Source organism: Oncorhynchus keta, chromosome 1 (genome assembly GCF_023373465.1).
Source record: "Oncorhynchus keta strain PuntledgeMale-10-30-2019 chromosome 1, Oket_V2, whole genome shotgun sequence".
NCBI classification, from domain to species: domain Eukaryota; kingdom Metazoa; phylum Chordata; class Actinopteri; order Salmoniformes; family Salmonidae; genus Oncorhynchus; species Oncorhynchus keta.
Genome location: NC_068421.1, coordinates 44,487,612 through 44,511,070, shown reverse-complemented (window position 1 = coordinate 44,511,070; position 23,459 = coordinate 44,487,612). Strand labels below are relative to the sequence as shown.

General features: G+C 43.8%; 1 protein-coding gene across 2 annotated transcripts in view; it reads left to right on the top strand.

The window, feature by feature from the left end:
- Nucleotides 1–1,641: 1,641 nt before the first annotated feature.
- The window catches only part of sipa1l3 (signal-induced proliferation-associated 1 like 3), a 91,895-nt gene continuing 70,077 nt past the window's right edge, over nucleotides 1,642–23,459 (top strand). Inside the window, exon 1 of one of the 2 annotated variants that reach the window (XM_052525779.1) lies at nucleotides 1,642–1,853. The gene's annotated coding sequence lies outside the window, so the exon portion shown is untranslated. The remainder of the gene's footprint in view (nucleotides 1,854–23,459) is intronic. The other variant, XM_052525784.1, reaches the window with a different exon arrangement.

The window sequence follows — 23,459 nt, the reverse complement described above, 5'->3', positions numbered from 1 at the left end:
CGCACAATTTTTCCCCACATAAAGCTCTTTTGTGAAATAATTCAGACATAACTGTAAGGAATAAATAATTGTTCTACCCTTGCTGGCAACGAGAGGAATATTGACTTTGTTGTTGATGTTTTTGAGAACAGGGGTAATATTCTGGCATATGAACAATTTATACTTTGGATGGGTTTCCAATACCTTTCAGAGAGTTTATTTCTGTGATCAAAGCCTTTCCCAGTGGTCTTAACTACACTAATGAAAACTCATCTTAGCTTTGGTGATGATCACAGACCTTCTCCAGAACTCAGTTTGGAAGGCGTGGGCTTAACTTGAGAAATCCTTTTTGTAATAAATACATAAGATACATTTTCCATTCATGGAACCAACTTACGCCCAGAGGAAAAAAAGAGGTATGGAACTTATTCCTGATATTGTCTGGCTTGGTTGATGCCTTACAAATATTGTATACCAAACCAAATTAAGGAAGTGCACTTTACATAAGATATATCCATGTAATTCTATGTTGTCCAAATGTGTGGCTATTGACGATATCTGCGTTTTCTGTGAAAAAGATGGGAAAAATCTTACTCACTTGTTCTATGAATGTAAATCTGTGATATAATTTTGGGGAAACCTTGCAGAATATTATTTTCCATTTTGAACACTACCCATATTTTTGACATGAAAGCTATAATATTGCAATGATAACAAGACCCTTGAAATGATTGTAATTTTATACTAAATACATTATACACAAACAAAAATTCCAGAATTCTATACCAAAATTACTAATATTTTTGATTGAACTGAATCATCTTGTTAAGACATTATCCCTAGTGAATAACAAACACATCTTCCTGAATCATTATCATGAGAATCCGAGTGAATACAATTGCACTATAATTGTTTTTATTTTGTATTATTATTTATTTGTATGTATTTAGTATTTTCTTATTTTTTTTTTATACCTTTAATAAAAACTTTCTAAAAACTTTAAAGTTTATAACTGTGTTTTGTTTTGTTAGACATGTTTGATGTTGCGATGTAAGTTGCTGATAATTTTGTATTATGAATTAATATATATATATATATATATATATATTTAAGAGAAAGTATATAAATAAAAATCGATATAAAATCAGACTACATTATTATATTTCCTTGAAAAATTGGCGTATTATGACGTGGCAATAATGTAATGCAGCTTAATAGTAAAACGACACCTTTGCGTCATAGTGGTTGGCAGGCATATAAAGTGGAGAGGATGGGATTTGTGTTTTCAGGTCATGTCCAAAATAAAATAGCCAAACGCTGTATGCCTCTATTTGTGTTTACGTGTAAAAATGCTTTGATTATAATTGACTGCCACAAGGTTGCGCTATTTACTAATAAGTAGGCTCCAACTCTATAACCAACAACCCCAAATAGACAATGAACGTGATGCGAAATGATTTTACAGCCACATGTAGCTAGGAACTGTTATACCACAAAAACACAACTGCGTATTTCTGAGCAGCGCTGTTGTTTCTTCGAGACATTGCTGCGACAGCACTTATTGCATTTTTTTTTGCAATGAACATTACTAACGCGTCTGTGTTATGGTTGTAGAACACTGCCCCTCACATGTTACTATCGGTACTACAACAACCATGCTCGCACAGGCGCATTGCGGCGTGAGATCGTTTGCTAAGCGCAGCGCGGTGGTTTCGCCTGGCTTGTGTGATCGGACTCCGGAGAGGGCATTCCTGGCAACGTTTGCGAGCGAGATAGAAACAAGCAGTCCAGTATATTGTTCGATCAATGTTTCCCCTTGGATTGGGGATTTCTAACGGGATATAAGTTCTTCGAAAGTGCGAGAACGTCGAGAGGTAAGAAAACACTCCCAAGTCGTATTTGAAAAAGTAGTTTTGAGTAATAGTTCGGGCTCCTCAACAAACATTGAAAAGTGGCGAGTCGGGAGCGGGGTAAACGTTTCGCTACCATTGCTCACTGCTTGCAACTGGCCAGCGGAGAGCTATAACTTCATTCCTGCTATGCAGCCAACAACTTGCATACCACGGGTTCCTTTTTTTGAATCGTCGTTGCACCTTTCTAAACACGCAGAGGATATACGTCTCACCTAGACCCATATTAATCCGTTAACTAGTTAAAAACACGGTACATCGGCCTCAGAAATCATGTTTTATTAACAAAAAAAAAGAAGCCCGATCCTTCCTGGTCCGCCGTCTTTCCAATACGCAGGCGCATAGTAATTTTTGCATACTCCGGGTTTGTACTTTCTCTACTTGATTTAATCACACTTGTAAAGGCCAAGCGGCTGTGGTAAAATGACAAGTTCCAGACAATGGAATAATTGTGAAACGCAACAACATTTGGGAATGTAAACCAAGCCTAGTTTGATCGAGCTTAGAATTTTGAAAAGTGCTGCAGTAGAAAGTTTGCTAATGTGGGTTCATTTTTGTTTTGATTGAATTGTCCACAAAACACACTGTTTTCTTTAGGGGATTTGTGTTGGGTAGTTTATACGTTTCGTGTTTGGCAGCCTACGACAAAAATTGTTTGGTGTTGTGTGATTCACGGGTAAATCTTACGAACGAGCTAGTTAACTAACTAGGTCACTGAAAGTGGTTGTGCCTAGTATGGGTGACTCTGGCTAGCATGCTAACTAGCTAAATAATTTTTATTAACTAAAGCCCTCATAAGTGGTCTTACTGATTTTCATTCAATCAATCATCTTTCATTCAATCATAGAAACTTAAACCTCCAAAGTTCACCAATATTTGCAAGCCATGCTGACCTGTTCGCACACATTAGTGTCAATGCTGATCAGCTGTCATTGTGACATGTTAAGGTCTGTTGTGTCTGCCACCTGACCAATCTTATCTGTTAGGCAGTTGTAGTTTCCCCTTAACTCTGAAATTGAGTTTGTGTGACGTTAAAATAGCCTCTTGATTCAAAGATATCCATCTACTTTGTTCAAAGTCATCTGGGTGTGCGGGTGTGCGTGCAGTGGGAAGGGGGGGGTGAAATGTCTACATGTCGTATATTAGTCCACATGCCTGTGCAGTGGGTGAAACGTCTACATGTCGTATATTAGTCCACATGCCTGTGCAGTGGGTGAAACGTCTACATGTCGTATATTAGTCCACATGCCTGTGCAGTGGGTGAAACGTCTACATGTCGTATATTAGTCCACATGCCTGTGCACTGAATGCCGCAGGAAGTAACACATCAAATATTAGGATAGCCCTTTCATGCAGAGGGCAGCATAGATATGACGGTGCTTAACAATTTATTTTGCTTGCTTTCTCTCCGTGACTAATAGAATAACGATAATGCCAGTATCGGCGAGAAAAGGTCAAGTCCACTAACTTCCCTGCTTTCTGAGAACAGAGGGTTTCAGATCAGCTCATTAATGTTACACGAATCAAGTCTGCAGTTTCCTCATTGGCCTATTCACTTAATTTGAAGGAAATTACGTTAGAAAGGCAATGCTTGCTTGTGAAGTTCTGAATAACACAGTTAAAGTTGATTAACCACGACCAGGTGCCTCTAATTCCAATTTCAGATCCCCTCATTCATCCCGACTGCTTCAACTTTACAGGTGCCTATCACTGAACGATAGAAGTGTTTTAATTGAGACACTTCGTTTTTTGATCATTTCCATCAGGGAATTTCTATCAATGTCTCACAACAGTGGTGAAACTAACCAATACACATTTTAGTACTATTTTATTTCTTGATTCTGTGCTGTGAAAATATTTTGACTAAAGTTCTTGAATCAAAACCTGAACTAAGAGGTGATATTATGCCATTTTACATGCTTTGGGATATTTATTTAGATGACAAGTTATTGTTGCTGAATTGCTAAATTTGATAGTTATATTTTGGTTTAGTCCATTTCATATAGGCTACTGTATGCTGCCTTTATTGCCTTTCAAAGATAACATTTCTGTACAGCTTTAAAATAATTAGTGACTTAAATCACCTCTGGAGAGAAAAGCTTAACTTAAAAATAAAAAATAAACGTAAAAGCAGCATGTTTTGGTTGAAGAAAATGTTATATTTATTATGTTAATTCTCTGTGGTTACTTGGGACCCCGTAGTAGTGCTTCCCAATGTAGTTCCATGAGGAACCGTTCAAAATGATCTCAATGAATATGCCGTAGTTTCTTGCTGTCTCTATGATTAGGCTTACATTATAAATAAAGTAAAAAGACTTTAAAATACAAAGGGAATTGTATCTCGGTGACCCCCGTTGCATTCTAACCTGTAAACCTAATGATTCACGCACCCCTCTCATTGATGATTCATCGAACTCATGTGTTTTTTTGTTGTTGAAGATAAAGACCACTTATTCAACTGGTTCTCAAGGGTACACACTTACATGCTGACCAAACCGGCATTGCTCACATGTTTATTTTTGTTCACCCACACCGGAAGCGGTCAGGACACGCTGGTTGAAATATCAAAACAAACTCTGAACCAATTATATTCACAGGCCGAAAAGCATTAAACATTTAAGGCAATTTAGCTAGCTTGCTGTTGATAGTTAATTTGTCCTGGTGTTGCTAGCTACTTTGTCCTGAGATATAAACATTGGGTTGTTATTTTGCCTTAAAATGCACAAGGTCCTCTACTTTGACAATTCATCCACAGATAAAACTAGAAACCTAATTTGTTTCTCGTCATCTCTCCTCCTTCCTACATGCTTCCTTTTTGGACTTTTATATGGAGGTTGGTAACCAACTTTACGGTGCATTACTACAACCGACAGGAGTGTGGATGTCAGTGCATCTTTCAATCACCCACGTGGGTATATGCTCCTAAAACCAATAAGGAAATTTGAGAGGAAGGACTTGCAGCGCATCGAGCGTCAAATAGAACAAACTTCTATTTTAACGCCTAGCCATGCAGACGCTCACTGTCGCTGCAATGATTGAATAACATGTATGTGTAAATGTATTTTTGCAAGCCTCACGCCCCCCGACGAGAGCGGGTTGGTCAGCATGTTTCTCAGCTGTTGAGTTAAAACAATTTTCATCAAATGAATCGAACATGGCTTGAGTGTCGGGTGTCTTCTCTAAAAGTAGACTACACAAGCCCTATCGATTTGATTTCTTTATCTTCCACTTAGTATTTTTCCGTTTCAGCTATTCCGACAGCACAGTTTGAGTCTTAATAACCACCACACGGGTAGTCCTCCCTCTCTGTTTTGTCATTTTAGATCTATACTGTTTCTTGCCAGGTTTCTCCCTGACCCCTGGGGACGTCCTGGTTAAATAAAGGTTAATAGAAATGAACAATATACTGCACGGCGTCACATAAGATGCGGCCGACAGACTGATCCATCATGCTCATTAGTGTAGCATCACAGCTCCGAGAGGAGGAAGCAAGCCTCGGGCTAGGGATACCATCTGGCCCTCATCATGCTGGAGAGAGCATCGTACGTTTGTGCATTTGTTGTTGTTGTTGTTGTTTTGAGCACATATCGCTCACATCCAGAGTAAATAAATAAAGTGTTTATCTGCGATTGACGTTGTGATCTTACAATATAAATATACGGCATGCAATCGGCATTAACCCACCTGCACCGGTGTTGCTCACAGAATCTCTTTGAAGTATTGGCCGTCCCTTGAAGCCCGTCTGTGACTCAGCATGTATGACAGTTTCAACAGTTTGAGTTATATAAAAAAAGAGCAGGATGTTCGTTAAAATTAGGATCTACTTTATGGCTCCTTTACTGTCATAAAACATCATCCCCTCTCCTCACTCCCTCAGGCACGAGCCCCCGAGGTGTTTTATAGATTCACTTTTCGGGTAGGGAGGGAGAGCGAGCACTTCTCCCAGACCCAGTGGTTATTCCCCTGCAGGCTTTCCCCAGGCCTGTTTGACTGGGGTAAATATAGCCTGTTGGTTTTAGCTGGAGGATAAACACAGATGTTGAGTAGACCTTCCTCGCCACAGAACAGTGTCCTCCCTGCACTGAGAGAGGGAGAAATGTCCCACTGTCCACAAAGCTTTTAAACAGAGTTATCGGACTTAGTAAGGTTGCTGTTAGGGCTATTACGTCTCTACAACAGGGGTTTTTCTGCATGAAAGGGGGCTTGGGTGGTGGGTGTGGTAGGGTGTTTGGCAATGGGTGGGCGGCGAGGCTGAATTTGATTGATTTTCTTTTTTTGACCAGTTTCCTGCAACTCCACAAGTCCATGTAGCAGATTGTGGACCCTAACAGATATTTATGTATACTGAGCCAAAATATAAATGCACCATGTAATAATTTTAAAGATTTGACTGAGTTACAGTTCATATAAGAAATCAGTCTATTTAAATAAATTCATTAGGCCCTAATCTATGGATTTCACATGAATGGGAATACAGATATGCATCTGTTGGTCACAAATACCTTCAAAAAAAGGTAGGGGCGTGGATCAGAAAACCAGTCAGTATCTGGTGTGACCACCTTTGCCTCATGCAGTGTGACACATTTCCTTCGCAAATAGTTGGTCAGGCTGTTGATTGTGGCCTGTGGAATGTTGTCCCATTCCTCTTCAATGACTGTGCGAAGTTGCTAGATTTTGGCGGGAACTGGGACACGCTGTCGTAGACGTCGATCCAGAGCACCCCAAACATTCTCAATGGGTGACATGTCTGGTGAGTATGCAGGCCATGGAAGAACTGGGACAGTTTCAGCATCCAGCCGTGCATTATCATGCTGAAACATGAGGTGATGGCGGTGGATGAATGGCACGGTGGATGAATGGCACGACATTGGGCCTCAGGAACTAGTCACGGTATCTCTGTGCATTCAAATAATTAAGCAATAAGGCCCGAGGGAGTGTGTTATATGGCCAATATACCAAGGCTAAGGGTTGTTCTTACGCACGACGCAACGCAGAGTGCCTGGATACAGCCCTTAGCTGCGGTATATTGGCCATATATCACAAACCACAGAGGTGCTTGTATTGCTATTATAAACTGTTTACCAACGTAGTTAGAGCATTAAAAATAACTTTTGTCATACCCGTGGTATATGGTCTGATATACCACGGCTGTCAGCCAATCAACATTCAGGGCTCGAACCACCCAGTTTTTATAATAACTAATATTCATGAGTTCTAACTTGAAAAATTATTTGTTAGTTTATAAATGTACAATTTATGCTCCCTGCATATAAAAACCACAAAGACTGATGGAAAGTCCTGAACGCTAGATGGTCATGGTCACATGGTGGAGGAACATATTGCCTGTAGCTTACTGTATGTCCATTATAATAATATAATAATATATGCCATTTAGCAGACGCTTTTATCCAAAGCGACTTACAGTCATGTGTGCATACATTCTACATATGGGTGGTCCCGGGAATCGAACCCACTACCCTGGCGTTACAAGCGCCATGCTCTACCAACTGAGCTACAGAAGGACCATTGTAAGCTTGTGGCCACCAAGTGGCATTTTCACTTTTTAGTATGGAAAACAGCTGTGAGGATTTGTTTTTAGAATTTTTACAACATATTGACACAATTATAATCTTTATAGAATAAAAATCAAATGTAATCAATTCCATGTGAAAAACATATTTGACTCAACATTAGCAAGCCAGCAGTAGATGAAGCAGAATGTGAATTCGTTCCTCCCTCTCTCCCTGGTTTTAGCTTGCGGCTATCGCTGTGTAGCTGGCTAGGTTTAGGATATTTACTAGCCCATTCCAGTGAGTTGGCAATGTTAGTGACATATGGCAGTACACAAACAAAATCTTGCTCACTTATTTTGCCAACTAGAAAGAAATAGCCACAAAGTCATTACGAAACAGAGGAACACAATAGCAAGCTAATGTTAGTTGCTACGTCTTCAACAAGAAACAACTGTGATCAACATTGATCCTATGTTCAAAAAATAAACTTTCTCATTGAGCAAAATCCACAATCTACCCCTCCAAAGAATGCCTGGCTCCAGGGTTACTAAGAAATGCCACCAGACCCGCGTTCGGATCCATGGCAGAAGCGTCTCATTACAATTTATCTCACACTAGGCAGGCCTTACAGAAAACTCCCTCTGAGCCACAGACCGGCATATTTACATTCCGTTCCTAAAATCTGCCATCGGTCCAGTGTATGGAATATCTTCGAGATGCCCTAGCCCATAGCAGATGTCAGAATAAAATTCTGCTGGAGGTGTCGTATAAACCCGTGCAGATCCATCCGACTAGCCATCCACACACACAATTTTGGCCCCAGCCATAAGGCTGTATACAGTAGGTGACCTTCGTCGTGGCTAAAACTACTCTTTCCCATAGGCTTGTACAACCGTTGAAGTCGGAAGTTTACATACACTTTAGCCAAATAGATTTGAACTCAGTTTTTCACTAATCCTAGTAAAAATTCCCTGTCTTAGGTCAGTTAGGATCACAACTTTTTTGTATTCGGTAGTATTGCTTTTATATGGTTTAACTTGGGTCAAATTTTTCGGGTAGCCTTCCCACAAGCTTCCCATAATAAGTTGGGTGAATTTTGGCCCATTCCTCCTGACAGAGCTGGTGTAACTGAGTCAGGTTTGTAGGAGTGACTCGGTCAGAGAAGGCTATAAGCCCAGGCCTGGAATAACAAATGTCAAGCTAAAATGCCCTCGGCCCTTGCTGGTGTGCTGTTTTTAACATGAATTGATTTCTGACCCCTTATACCCTCCTTGGTTCTAATTAGGTCATTCACATTTCGAAACCGATGCTGTGCTGAATCAATAGAACAGGTAGATGAGCAAATCACGCATGCAGAACCCCTGGCAAAGCATTTCCCCAACCCCTTGGGATATGTGGGTGCAACTGAGGCCCTCTTGATTTGCTGTTAACCTTATTTTCTTCTGTATTTGCCTCTGCTGTTTCCACCGAGAAGCGCTAGCAAGCCTAGCTGTCTTTATTTCACCCGTTCTCTAGCTCTCTCTCAAACCGTGCTCGTGCACATAGAGCTGTAATGGACTGGGCCGTGTGCGAGTTAAGATGTGAGGGGACTTCCACAAAGAGCCCTGTCACGCAGAGAGTGAAATGTTCTATAGAGGAAGGAGGAATTCCTGGATAAAGGGAAAAGGAAACGGCGGACATCTGATCTTTGCTCGGTACCATCTGTGTTTCATTGGGAGATGAGTTGTTTGGCTCTTGCTTGCCCTGGCCCTTCCCATTGCGTGAGTGGAGGTCCGGCTTGAGGACAGGAAGTGAGTGCGCTCAGGGAAGTAAGTGAGTGTGTACTGGTCTGTGTGGTCAGGGCGATGACTGTCGCTATGAATCAGACAGTAGGCATGACTAGAATCCAGCTGGTCAGGATATAATAAAATACATCCTCAACTATTCCATTTATGGTTCAAGCGACGTTTTTAAGTATGCATTGATAACATTTTGGAATGGATGAATGGGTACAACCCAACAACACCAGGAAAGCTGTGGTCATTTGCTTAATTCCACGTCCTCTGTCTCTGAGGATGTTTCCGTTTTGGAGCTGGCCAGTCACACCCATGTCTATCTGCTCATCCTTATCCCCCCCGCTTTCATTCTCTATTTTCACTCTCCCTCTCTCTTTTGCTCTGGAATGTGTCTAGAGGCGTGCGAATGTCCCTCCCACCCTGTATGCGTTTGTGCAGTCCAGTCCACCTCCCCACAGTTCAGATTCTGTCTCCACTGTAGAGTCATTGTTTTAATGTGAAGTGGGTGTAGCATGTGGTCATTCCACGAATGCCGTTTGGACAGATTTTATGGTACTGTACCAGTGTGTGCATTTTTTCCTCCCCTTTTTCGAAATCCGATTTGGTGTGATGGAGCTGCTGCAAAGGCCATGTGGTTATACTATATAGTATGTTCAGGAAGAGAAGGGGGTGTTTCTGAGAGAGACGCAGGCTGTTTGTTGTTTCGGCGGGTGGGGCTGTTGTCTCTCCTAATGATGTGTGTGTGCATGTCTCTCTGGGCCAGTGGCGGTACACTAATGATGACAAATGTCTGTGAATATGTGTATGAGAGAAAGAGAGAAATAATTGTGCACTGTTGACACCTTTTTGTTCCTTGTCCCCTTGGAGTGGGCCTGAGAGTGATGGCGTGAGGGAAGTTGCATACAATGATATACTAGACAATTCTGTGCTTCCAACTTTGTGGCAACAGTTTTGGGGAAGGCCCTTTCCTGTTTCAGCATGACAATGTCCCCATACACAAAGCGAGGTCCATACAGAAATGGTTTGTCGAGATTGGTGTGGAAGAACTTGACCGGCCTGCACAGAGCCCTGGCCTTAACCCCATCGAACACCTTTGGGGTTGGAACACCGACTGCGAGCCAGGTCTAATCGCCCAACATCTGTGCTCGACCTCACTAATGCTCGTGGCTGAATGGAAGCAAGTTCCAACATCAAGTGGAAAGCCTTCCCAGAAGAGTTATAGCAGAAAAGGAATGTCTTGTTTGACGAGCAGGTGTCCACATACTTCTGGTCATGTCGTGTACGTAATCATGTTGGATGATAAATTACCGAGCTATAACAAGCTAGAAGTTAGTCTATGGTTGGTTGCTGTCTCGGTCTCTCCTCCCTCCACCTCGCGTCACTCACTCACAGTACACACAGCTTAAGGACACGCCTCTGCCTGTTAGAGCGTCTCGCCCCGGTGATTTATCAGTTCTGGTTAACAAAGTAGCTTACAAATTGACTTCTGCTGCTTCCCTCACTCTGACTTGACCGGGTCTGGATCTGACCAGATCTATACGGAACTGGTCTAGTTATCCTCGGGTCCGTTCAGAACGGGTCTCTAATGTATATCGGATCCGGGTGGGAAAGGCCCAGGTCCATTTCGGAATGTGTCTTGACTTTTTGGACCCGTGAAGTCCTCCTCTACTTTAGAGGCCCAACATAACAATCCCTGTCACAACAGACAATGCGAGGAATGTTTTATAGTTTCGCAAATAAAGTTAGCCAAATAAACAAAAATTAACTATAGTAACTGTTGACATGAAAGACACATTGGAGGAGGAGAGTGTGAATGAATCCCGAAAGGAAAAAGTGGCTAGAATGAATGTGTGAGTGGAGGAAATGTGCTGTTGTCCTTTCCCTGTTCTTCTCCTGAGAGGGAGAGGGTGTGTTCTTGGTTTAGCAGGGCAATTCAGTGGCTCCCCTCCCATCGGGATAAATGGGAGCACTCTGAAAAGGGTGAGGACAGGACACAGACAAACACAGAGCATGTATTGTCTATCACAGTAACCAGGTGACACACACACTCTGAAGGTCACTTCCATTACTCCACCCCTAAATAAAACGGGCTTGGCCCACTTACAGAATCACAAACACTCAGCTAGGGATGTTGCTGGTCACAACGTTTCTTCAGCGGTTTCACGTTAGTTGACCATTGATTTAACAAACACATTTAGCCACCCCTGGCGTCCACACACAGCCTACATGCCACTGATGCAGACGTTTGTAACATCTGCATTTTAAAATGTCTAATACATCCATGTAATATAGCCTACACCTTCTCAATAAATCCAGTATTTATTTTAGACTGATCTAAAGCATGATGTGAAGAAAATTTCAGAAGGACAGAATAGCATACTCTGAGTTGTCCTGATCTGGCTATGCCAAATGGCTGTGGGCTACACTAGTTCGTTCAGCAGACAAGATTTACTTAGAATTCCATGGCATTATTTTATAGTATGAAGAATACAACAGGGATGTAAACTAGTCACCTTTTCAGGTGAAATTTGCCGTTTTGAATCCAAAATAGGTGATCTACGTGATTCGTGTCGATCCGACGGGGGGGTTGGATCACTACTGGCTGTAAGTGAACGAGTGATGCGCGTTTGGATAAATACTGGCTGTATCCAAGGTTCAGCCAATCGTTCACTTAACAATAGAATGCAATGCAGCCAGCGATTTAACCTCTTGCGTCGAGCAATCCCACATGCGGGAGCGTAATCATAGCCTCAAGCTCATTACCATAACGCAACGTTTCCTATTCATGAAAATCGCAAATGTAATGAAATAAATATATTCAAACACAAGCTTAGCCTTTTGTTAACAAGACTGTCATCTCAGATTTTCAAAATATGCTTTTCAACCAAAGCTGCACAAGCATTTGTGTAAGAGTATTGATAGCCTAGCATAGCATTAAGCCTAGCATTCAGCAGGCAACATTTTCACAAAAACAAGAAAAGCATTCAAATAAAATAATTTACCTTTGAAGAACTTCGGATGTTTTCAATGACGAGACTCTTAGTTAGATAACAAATGTTCATTTTTTTTCCAAAAAGATTATTTGTGTAGACGAAATAGCTCCGTTTTGTTCATCACGTTTGGCTAAGAAAAATACCGGAAAATGCAGTCACTTACAACGCCAAACCTTTTTCCCAAATTAGCTCCATAATATCGACAGAAACATGGCAAACGTTGTTTAGAATCAATCCTCAAGGTGTTTTTCACATATCTATTCGATAATCTATCAGTGGTGGTAGTTGGCTTCTCATCAGAAGCAAACGGAAAAATACTGCAGCTGGAGATTACACAATAATTGCGACGGAGGACACCAAGCGACCACCTTGTAGATGTAGTCTCTTATGGTCAATCTTCCAATGATATGCCTACAAATACGTCACAATGCTGCAGACATCTTGGGGAAAACGTGTAAAACGTAAGCTGACTCCTAGCTCCTTCACAGCCATATAAGGAGTCATTGGCATGAGGCGGTTTCAAAAAATGCGTCACTTCCTGATTGGATTTTATCTGTGTTTTTTCTGTAACATCAGTTCTGTGGCACTCACAGACAATATCTTTGCAGTTTTGGAAACGTCAGAGTGTTTTCTTTGCAAAGCTGTCAATTATATGCATAGTTGAGCATCTTTTCGTGACAAATTATCTTGTTTAAAACAGGAACGTTTTTCATCCAAAAATTAAAATAGCGCCCCCTATATCCAAGAAGTTAAAGAAAGAAGAGACAACCAACTTACTTACTTATTACAGCATCAGGACACGCTCTGGAGAGGCATCTTGTCAGTTACAGCAGCTAGCTGGATCGAATTCTCCGTTAGCTAGCCAGAGAAATGTTGAGCAACAACAACTCATCTGATCAAGTAATTGAGTTTATGGTGTGAAAATTAGCTGGCTAGTAAAGTCAGACAGCTAGCGTGAGCTAGCTAACGTCACAACATCAGATGAGCTAACGTTAGTAACCTAATCAATCCGCTGTAGTATTTACCCGGAAAACGACTCCTTGCCCCGCTCCTCAAGTTATGACGCGTTGGCTGCTTACTTGACCCTGGCAATCTGTGTGAAATGTTACCTAGCTAACGAGCTAACCACTATCTGTTAACCACATACTGTGAAAACATTAAGTTATTTTTCAGAATGAGAGAATTAGGTGACAATGAGGCGTTGCTTGGTAGACAAGTGGATTCAGGGATCAAGTGTAGCTGGAGCTGGGCCTGGCTTAAACTGGATGCCACGATAGATGTGGAAGGAACACCACACATTTTCCCCTCTTTCTCACTTTTGCTGGCACATTGTAGAACAGATGTCCACAGGCAGAAATTGTACAATGTAACCATGTGCAGTGTAGCCCACAGTGTTTTTGTTGTGTTGAAGTTGACAGTAACACATGTGTGAGTGAGGGGGGTGAATGTGAATGTTATTTTTGCACACGTAGACTTGTGCACTTGATCGATGTCTATAGTGGCCACTATAATAGAGCAAATTCTATTTCTACTTTAAGATGTTTTTTTCCCATGTGTAATATTTATGTGTGGTCACAAGCGTTCTATTATAAAGGCTGTCATGGCTAACTGCAATATCATATTCTTTGTTGTGTAATTAGTTTCTCCCTAGCAGGGATTTTTTGCATGTTTCAGTGCAACAAAAAAAAGTGTCACCTTTTTGGGCCCTCAGCAGTTTGCATCCCTGATACAATTGAACAAAGCAGAATAAAATAAAGGATATTTTCTCCAAACGATTTGAGTGATGCGGCTATTCTGTGTTGAGCGGTTAACAAGAAATAGGTATTCCTATATGCTTAATTTAGAGTTGTTAATGTAAACTTTAGTTGTTCTACAAACGTTGCGTATATATGTTTTGATTTTTAATACATTGTAATTCTGCGTGACGTGACTCTGATGATGATTTAAAAACCGTTACTTAATGGGCATGAGCTGTGCTTAGTTTTTTCTGCAGGCTGTACACACTACATCAGTCTCTCATTCACAATTTGACAAGCACTTGATGAGCCGAGAATTTCACGGTGGCATTCCCTTTGTGTGGCTGTAATGCACCCTAAAAAAATAATTTAAATATAGTAGGCCTAACCTATAGAAAGCTGATGGCCTCTACTAAAAAGAGGAGGATCCCATCACACTGTTTTCTTGTGCAATCGCATTGCCTATAGAAATGTTGTGCAACATGATCTCATGGGCTCTCATGAAGTGTTAGATACATTTTTCGATTACATTTGCATTGATGTCAGAGAGCTGAGAGGGACAATGGAGCCCTGCGTACCAGGCAGTTAGCAAGTTTAGTAGGCTACTAATGACCAGCAGCAGCATCAAGAGCTCGGAGAAGCCTAATTACCGTGACTAAACGGTCACGTGGAATTTGACTGCCTTCATGACCGCCGGTGTGGCGGTAATACGGTCACCGCTACAGACCTACACCCAGCGTCCTCGCCACTTAGGCATGACCCTCTCAGCTTTGCCCTCTAAAAGTTGCATGAATTCACTCTACACAGACACCTAAAACTCGCACACACTTGCGTGCATTCACATTTACTTTCATGCAGTTCTCTCTTTTGCAAACCCTTGGGCACATTCACACACACACACACACACACACACACACACACACACACACACACACACACACTCTGTTGTGTTTTTCCAGTGGTTCCCATATCTGGATTTTACTGGAATGTTGGCATCCACACGGGGAGCCTCTAGGCCCCCCCTCTTCACTCTCCTTTTCTCACTCATTAGACAAATGGTTTCACTGAGGTCAGGCCACATGCTGTTGTCTGTTCAGTGGGACGTGTACCTGTGTCTTTGCAAGTGCATGGTCGTGTGCTCATGAATGCGGCACCACCAGGCCGTGGGCTCACACCATACTACCCTTGGCTAATCGAGCGGGTTTATTGCGTCAGTGGGACACACCTTTACCGGGCTATTACTGACCGAATTCCATTTCTGAGATGCCTGAGATGGCTCTGGGGGTGTGACCTTCCCTTTGATGCTGTGAGCTTAGAATCAACAAGCAGACATCAGTAATCGTGGTTGCTCTGTATTAGAAACACATGCTGCGGAGAGGAGAGTTTCATTTTAAAAGGGCATCGACCCTTGGACACTGAAGGGTGGGTGTTGACAGCTCTGGGTGGGAGTTCTGTCTCTACATTAGCCTGTCAGAGAAGGGCTTTGTAAGAGCATACAAAGCTAGAAGTACACACACACACACACACACACACACACACACACACACACACACACACACACACACACACACACACACACACACACACACACACACACAGAGTGCTCCTCTGCATTGGAAAAAGCCACACCTTGCTCCTGGTATCTTTCACCAAAGACTGCCTATATATCACTGTCTGAATAGACCTCAGCTCACCACCTGCCTCTGTTCACCTGGCCAGGATAAGGGAGTGGTGTGTGTGTGCCCTAGGCCTCGTTTGTATGTCTGCGTGTGTAACGGTGCTAAAGCTGTGCTGTGCTGTGCCACGGGGAGTGCTTTTTAGCGCCGTTTGCTTGGTTTTAATGCCCATGCTGCATTCTTCATATCTCGTTATAGATTCCGTTTGTAAAGTGTCTTTTTTTTCTCTCTCTTTTTCTTCTTCTAGTGATTCCGTTCAGTCTCAATAGTGCTACTGCACTCGGTTTGCCTTGCTTTGGCAGGCAAGCCCAGACTGTTGCTCTGTGCTCAGGGGTTTTGGACATGTAACCAAGGCAGCTGTGAAGCAGCACTACAGTTACAGTATGTTGCCAAGCTGTTTTAGCAACAGCAGGGGAGATGTCTGTGTTGTGTAACAGTCTTTGAAGACACATGTGTGAGGGACTAAGTTGGTGTGTCTGTACTGTGTGTGTGTGTGTGTTTCGCATTGGGAGCTGCGTGGGCACAGAGTGTGTACCGAGTGACGACGACACACAAGTGGAACGGTACACAGTCAGCATAACTCTGGTCCCTGGGACTGGGAACAGGCAGACTGGGGAGGGTGAAGGCCTCCACTGGGCCAGCCTGGCCCCGGCTTTCACACATTTAGGTTAGGTGTGAGCGAGGAAGAGCAGGCCCTAGTAAAACCCGTAACACCTGGGTGCAAGGCAGTTGTGGCCGTGTTTTTTCTGTGCTTCTCTCTGCATGTGTGTGTCAACGTGTGTGTCTAGGTGTCGTTACACCTAATTAATCGAAAAACCGGGGCCCCCTGTAGTCGCGCTGCTTCACTGGACTCTCGGGGTAAGGCCTGGTAGACACAGAGGAGGAGGGCAAGAGCAGAGAGATTATGAAGCGAGGGATCTGTTTTAACACTCGGGGGTCTGCTGCCAAAACACCTAGCTTAGTGCTTTTAATCCTCAAGCCAAAGGGTTTTTGCTTACCGATTGTGCTCTCGTCCAACTTCCTTTTCAAGTTTGTGTGCTTTTGTTTGCGGCCGTGTTTGTGAGGCGTGTTCGTAAACACGCTATGTGCACAGCTTGTCTGGTTGTTTCCTGGTCGTCAACACGCTAGCGAAGAGCCCCGATGTGGTTTTGGAGTGAGCCTCCCCTCCCCGTTGGTTCTTCTACACAAGCGGGCAGGCAGACGTGTTTATTTACCCTGGTCCCTGCAGGGCTGGCATCTGCCCTGGGAACCAGTATACCGCATGGAGCCCCAGCCTCGTGTCTTCATTGGTTTTTCCCCACTGTGTGTCTGTTTTCCTCGCCGTTCTGGGCTCACAGTTAATAAATACATGCTCGTTCCACAACGTTCTTTTGTATTCTGTCTTTTTCGTTCCTTCTATGTAGACTGTTGCCAGGGTAATGAGTGGTAGTGCCGTGCCCGAACTGAACCGCGCACGCATTGTTAGGACGGCCTATGATTATTGCCAAAGACGTTAGCTTACCGAACCCAGCGTCGATAGCCCAATCTGACATTGTGAGTGTGGGGTGCTCACACATCAGTGGAGGTCTGATGGAAGGGAGCAGAGGCTTGGAGGGATTCAGTAGCAAGGGCCCGTCACTGTGGGTTTTACATCTCGGCGTGGCGCCGCACGGCTCCTCCGCAGAGTCACGCCGGAATCCGGGTCGGCCCTGTTTTCCCCGAGCAGCCCGAGCCGCGGTGTGCTCTAGTCATATTGGGACCTGCGTCACCTGCCCTGTCTGTCGCTCCATGTTGGGATGGCACAGCATGGCTCTGTTGGCAAGACAGATGGCCTGGTGCTGGCTACCTTAGGGATGGACTGTCCTGACAGACCTATTACCATCTCACCTAGGGCTCTCTATGCCATGGCAGCTTCACCATACCTAGAACTAATGCCCAAATTCAGATCTTCCCCAACCGCCCTAACCCTAGCTCTGCAAGGTCTGAATCGGGATTAGGCTCTTTGGAACAGTTAACCTAAAAGGATTTGGAGCTGTCTTGTCATAAGCAGTGATTTTTGTTCTCCACAGAGTAACAGGCTGGAGTGGTTGCACTGTGGCTTTGGACACTGGATCCAGCCTTTCGAGTTGGAGTCCAAGGTGATGTGGTCTAGAAGCACAGAGGCTGAGCCCAGCCTGCCCACAGTCAATATTGGCTTTTGTGAGTGCCTGCCTTCTGGCGTGAGAACAAACAAACTGGCAAATGTCTTTTGAGGGAGAAATGGGAGAGAGAGATGGATTTTCTTTCATTCCTGAGAGAGAGAGAGAGAGAGAGAGAGAGAGAGACTCTCTTGCGACTCTCTGTCTGAGATGTGACACCTGTTCCTAATGTTCTCCAGGTCTGCATTTATAAAACACTTGATGCTAACCACAGCTCTAAGTGGTGAGTGGGTGGGTTTTTGATTGCATTCGTTGACAGCTCTCACAGGTTTTCCTGTGTACATGCATGAGTGTGTGGTTAAAATGTTTGCGTCGTGAGCTGCTGCTATTTAAATGCCACGGCAAACCCATTGAGCCCTGGGCAGTATGTTTGTCTCACTCACTCTGTCCAGCTGGCTGCCCGAGAGAGTGAAGGATAAAAAGAGTCTGTACAGCAGAGTCAAGGAGGTGTAGAGGAAGCAGCTGAGGGAAGGGTTGGCGAGTGAAGGATATAGTGTGGGGGGGGGGTTTACAGAGAGGGCAATGAATAGTAAAGGGTGTGGTGGTAAAAGTGTGTCCCGGTTTCCACGGCAACATAAGAGACCAGCCAGTCTCGTAAACTACGCGCGCCAGAGATGCTTTGAAGGGAACCTCTCCACTGCAGCCCCTTCCTCTGCCTGGGCGTGCTTGTCAGGCCGCAAGTAATGATCACCTTGCCCATATGAGGCGATCAGAAGGGCAGGCCTGAGCCAAATGCTTCTCCCACCTACAAGCCCGTGGAAAACGTGTAATGTTTTATAGTTTTGTGCGTGTCTGCGTCACGGCCAGAAATGAACGCAATTCTCCCACCGCAAAGATTGAACCCTTGTGTGGTTGAACCTCAGCCTTATTTACTCCCGGGAATCAATTAGGCTCTTGTGTGTCCGCTGGTGTTCTTACAGTTGTACTTCTTCCGTCAGTTAGAGCAGACCGGGTGGCTTTGTTTGGAGACGAGTGCTGGGTCTGTTTTTGCACATGTTCGCATGATCCCACGGTGGGTAGGGGTGGAGGACACGGACACACACAGCCCCATCGGCTGTCCGGCTGCCGCGTTAATAAGTCGGAGGCTGACCTCAGTGTTTTCATGCTCTCGTCCCCATCTGTGATTACCCTCTGTGCTTGGCCATGATGCGGTGGCTTTGTGCCACCGAGCACTGCAATTGTCTCCACCTCTGTTGGGTCAGGGTGGAGGTGTTTACAGGGGTTGCCAAGTCGTTTGTGTAGTGACGACATTTGCGTACTGGCTTGAATAGGTAGCTTGGGAGTGAGTGGGATGCCAGAAGCCTTTTGAATCAATACAGTCCCACATGTTCTTAGCTGTTGTGAGATTGACTGTGACAGCGTAGACTCTACGCCGTAGAGGGTCATATTTCGTGGCTTCCCCTTCCCACTATTTTTCATTTCTCTGGCCTGTCCTCTCCCTTCATCTCAATCTCTCTACCCTGTCTGTGGCTTAGCCCCCTTCCTAAAGCTATTTTTCTCTATCTCTCTCTCTCTCTCTGTATGTCTCTGTATATCTCTCGCACTCTCTGTATCTCTCTCTCTCTGTATCTCTCTCTCTGTATCTCTCTCTCTGTATCTCTCTCTCTGTATCAATTCAATTCAAGGGGCTTTATTGGCATGGGAAACGTGTTAACATTGCCAAAGCAAGTGAGGTAGATAATATACAAAAGTTAAATAAACAATACAAATTAACAGTAAACATTACACATACAGAAGTTTCAAAACAATAAAGACATTATAAATGTATTTCTCTCTCTGTATCTCTCTCTCTCTGTATCTCAATTCAATGGACTTTTTTGACATGGCAAGTTCATTATTACCTACATTGTCAAAGTATCTCTCGCTCGCTCTCGCTCTGTATCTCTCTCTCTCTCTCGCTCTGTATCTCTCGCTCTGTATCTCTCTCTCTGTATCTCTCTCTCTGTATCTCTCTCTCTCTCTCTCTCTGTATCTCTCTCTGTATCTCTGTATCTCTCTCTCTCTCTCTGTATCTCTCTCTCTGTGTGTATCTCTGTATCTCTCTCTCTCTGTATCTCTCTCCCTCTCTCTCTCTCTCTCTCTGTGTATCTCTGTATCTCTCTCTCTGTGTGTATCTCTGTATCTCTCTCTCTGTCTCTCTGTCTCTCTCTCTCAGGACAAGTGAAGTAGATAATAAACAAAAGTGAAATAACCAACCAAAATTAACAGTAAACATTACACCCACCAAATTTCCAAAATAATATATAGTGTTGTAATGATGTTAAAGTACAAAAGGGAAATAAATAAACATAAATATGGGTTGTATAGACAATTGTGTTCTTCACTGGTTGCCCTTTTCTTTTGGCAACAGGTCATACGTCTTACTGCTGTAATATTGTGGTATTTCACCCAGTAGAGTTGATCAAAATTGTGTTTGTTTTCAAATTTGTAATCTGAGGGACATATGCGTCTCTATGTTCATACATTTGGCAGGAAGTTAGGAAGTGCAGCTCAGTTTCCACCTCATTTTGTGGGCAGTGTGCACATAGCATGTCTTCTCTTGAGAGCTAGGTCTGCCTACGGCGGCCTTTCTTAATAGCAAGACTATACTCACTGAGTCTGTACATAGTCTAAGCTTTCCTTTGTTTTGGGTCAGTCACAGTGGTCAGATATTCTGCCACTGTGTACTCTCTGTTTAGGGCCAAATAGCGTTCTAGTTTGCTCGTTTTTTTTTGTTGTTAATTACTTGACAAATTGGAAAGAATTATCGTTTTGTTTTCTCATGATTTGGTTGGGTCTAATTGTGTTGCTGTCCTTGGGGTCTGTTTGTGTTTGTGAACAGAGCCCCAGGACCAGCTTGCTTAGGGGACTCTTCTCCAGGTTCATCTCTCTGTAGGTGATGGCTTTGTTATGGAAGGTTTGGGAATCGCTTCCTTTTATGTGGTTGTAGAATTTAACGGCTCTTTTCTGGATTTTGATATTTAGCGGGTATCGGCATAATTCTGCTCTGTAATCATTATTTGGTGTTTTACATTGTACACAGAGGATATTTTTGCAGAATTCTGCATGCAGAGTCTCAATTTGGTGTTTGTCCCATTTTGTGAATTCTTGGTTGGACCCCAGATCTCACAACCATAAAGGGCAATGGGTTCTATAACTGATTCAAGTATTTTTTTTACCAGATCCTAATTGGTTTGTTGAATTTTATGTTCCTTTTGATGGCAAAGAAGGCCGTTCTTGCCTTGTCTCTTAGCTCGTTCACAGCTTTATGGAAGTTACCTGTGACGCTGATGTTTAGGCGTCACAAGTATAGTTTATAGTGTGCTCTAGGGCAACATAGTCTAGATGGAATTTGTGTTTGTAGTCCTGGCAACCTGGACTTTTTTTGGAACACCATTATTTTGGAACACCAGAATCTGTGCAGAAGATCTTGGTACTGCTGTAGGCCCTCATTGGTTGGGAACAGAAGCATCAGATCATCAGCAAACAGTCGACGTTTGACTAAAGATTCTAGTAGGGTGAGGCCGGCTTCTGCAGACTGTTCTAGTGCTCTAGCCAATTAGTTGATATATATGTTGAAGAGGGTGGGGCTTAAGCTGCATCCCTGTCTCACCCCACGGCCCTGTGGAAGGAATTTATTTATTTTTTCTCCAATTTTAACCGCACACCTTTTGTTTGTGTACATGGATTTTACAATGTAAAATGTTTTTCCCCCAACACCACGTTCCATCAATTTGTATAGCAGACCCTCATGCCAAATTGAGTCAATAGCTCTTTTTTTTTATCAACAAAGCATGACAAGACCTTGGCTCTGTTTTGGTTTGTTTGTCAATTAGGGTGTGCAGGGTGAACGCGTACGGTAATTTGGTAAAAAGCCATTTTGACATTAGCTCAATACATTTTATTTAACCTTTATGTAACTAGGCAAGTCGGTTAAGAAATTGTTCTTATTTTCAATGACTGCCTAGGAACAGTTGACTGATTTTTACCTCGTCAGCTCGGGGATTTGATCTTGAAACCTTTCAGTTACTAGTCCAACGCTCTAACCACTAGGCTTCCTGCCATCCCTCAGTACGTTGATTTCACTGAGGAAATGTACGAGTCTCTCTCTCTCGCTCTCTTTTCTTTGCTTCTCCATCCTGGCAAGCCGAGACCTGAGGCTGAATACCAGCTAATCCCATAATACATACTGAACCGACCACAGGAGAGGGGGAAGGAGCGAGGGGAGGCACGAGGGTTCAAGGAACAGAAGGGGGGTGGGGGAGGGCAGAGCAAAGGATTTTTTTGGGGGGTTGGGTTCAACCTAGAGGCCAGTTAATTTGATAGCTAACAGAAAGGAAGAGGGAACATATCCAGAAGCAAGGCTTATAAGGAAGCAGTAGTAGTCACTCAGCGGGAGGGAGGAGGGTGTCTGTGTCTGTGTCTGTGGTGGTCTGAAGAGAACCAGGTTAGAATCACTCAGCGGGAGGGAGGAGGGTGTGGTGGTGATGTGTTTTTAAAAATTTCCTCCAGCTGTGTCTGTGGTGGTCCGAAGAGAACCAGGTTAGAATCAGGGAGGGGGTGACGGGCACGACACTCGCATGACCCCCGGAACAAAGCTCCATGCGACAGGCTGGGTTCGACCTGCCTCGCCACACAGTTCTGCGCGTAGAAGAATGTAGTCTTCCACCAGGTTGACTGTTTTGCACCCTTGACCGAGTCCACCTGAGCTGCTGCTGCTGCTGTGTGAACCCAGACGGCATGCTGCTCACGCCACTGCCCCGCTGAACTGTTAACCCACGGACGAGAAGGTCACAGCGGAGGGTGGTCCTTCTGTAGCTCAGTTGGTAGAGCATGGCGCTTGTAACGCCAGGGTAGTGGGTTCGATTCCCGGGACCACCCATACGTAGAATGTATGCACACATGACTGTAAGTCGCTTTGGATAAAAGCGTCTGCTAAATGGCATATATTAGGGTCACTCAAAGGCCTTCTCTAGGGTCGCGACTGATTCCCCCCTCTCTCTTTCTTGGCCATTGGTGAATGTAATGGGGCACTCGTGAGTACAAGAAGGCCCACGTCTAAGTCATAAAGTAAAGATAATGAGAGAACAACGGTGGGCGTAGTCCAGCCTGCCTGGTAGTGGATGTTGATGTGTCAAATTAGGCTTGTTCCATTCAAAGCAGAGAAAGAGAGGATCCCACCCAAGATGCATGCAATCTGCTTGGAGTGCTGCTCCCCCAGGAGAGCTGAGCGGTCACTCTCCTGCCCGGTAAAGGTCTCTGCACCCCTCGTATACCAGAGTCCATTAGGCAGAGTCATGACAAGACCCATCTTAGAGGCATTCCTTTTTAATGTTGGTTAAAGTCCAGCCCCGGCAGTCTCGCACCCCAAACACCAACAAGACTTGTGCAGTCAAAGTGGTTCTGAAACTTTTTTTTGTTTGCGCTGTGACCCAGTTATAGCTTTAAAGTTGTTTCGTGACATACCAGTTGAGCAAACCCAAGTTTTCGTGACACAACAGAATATTTTCGGTAACCCAGAAAATGGCAACCCACCTAGTTTGCCGTGCATTGCACTTGTGCGGTGAGCTGAATGTTGTGCTGGTGGTTTTATCATCCTGGCCAGTAATCCTGAAAAGTTCATTCAAAGGTCCAACACGGCTCCCTCCTCTTCTATTTTCCTGGATTGATGTGTAGTGTGCTTTGATTGGCTCCCGAGTGGCGCAGCGGTCTAAGAGACTG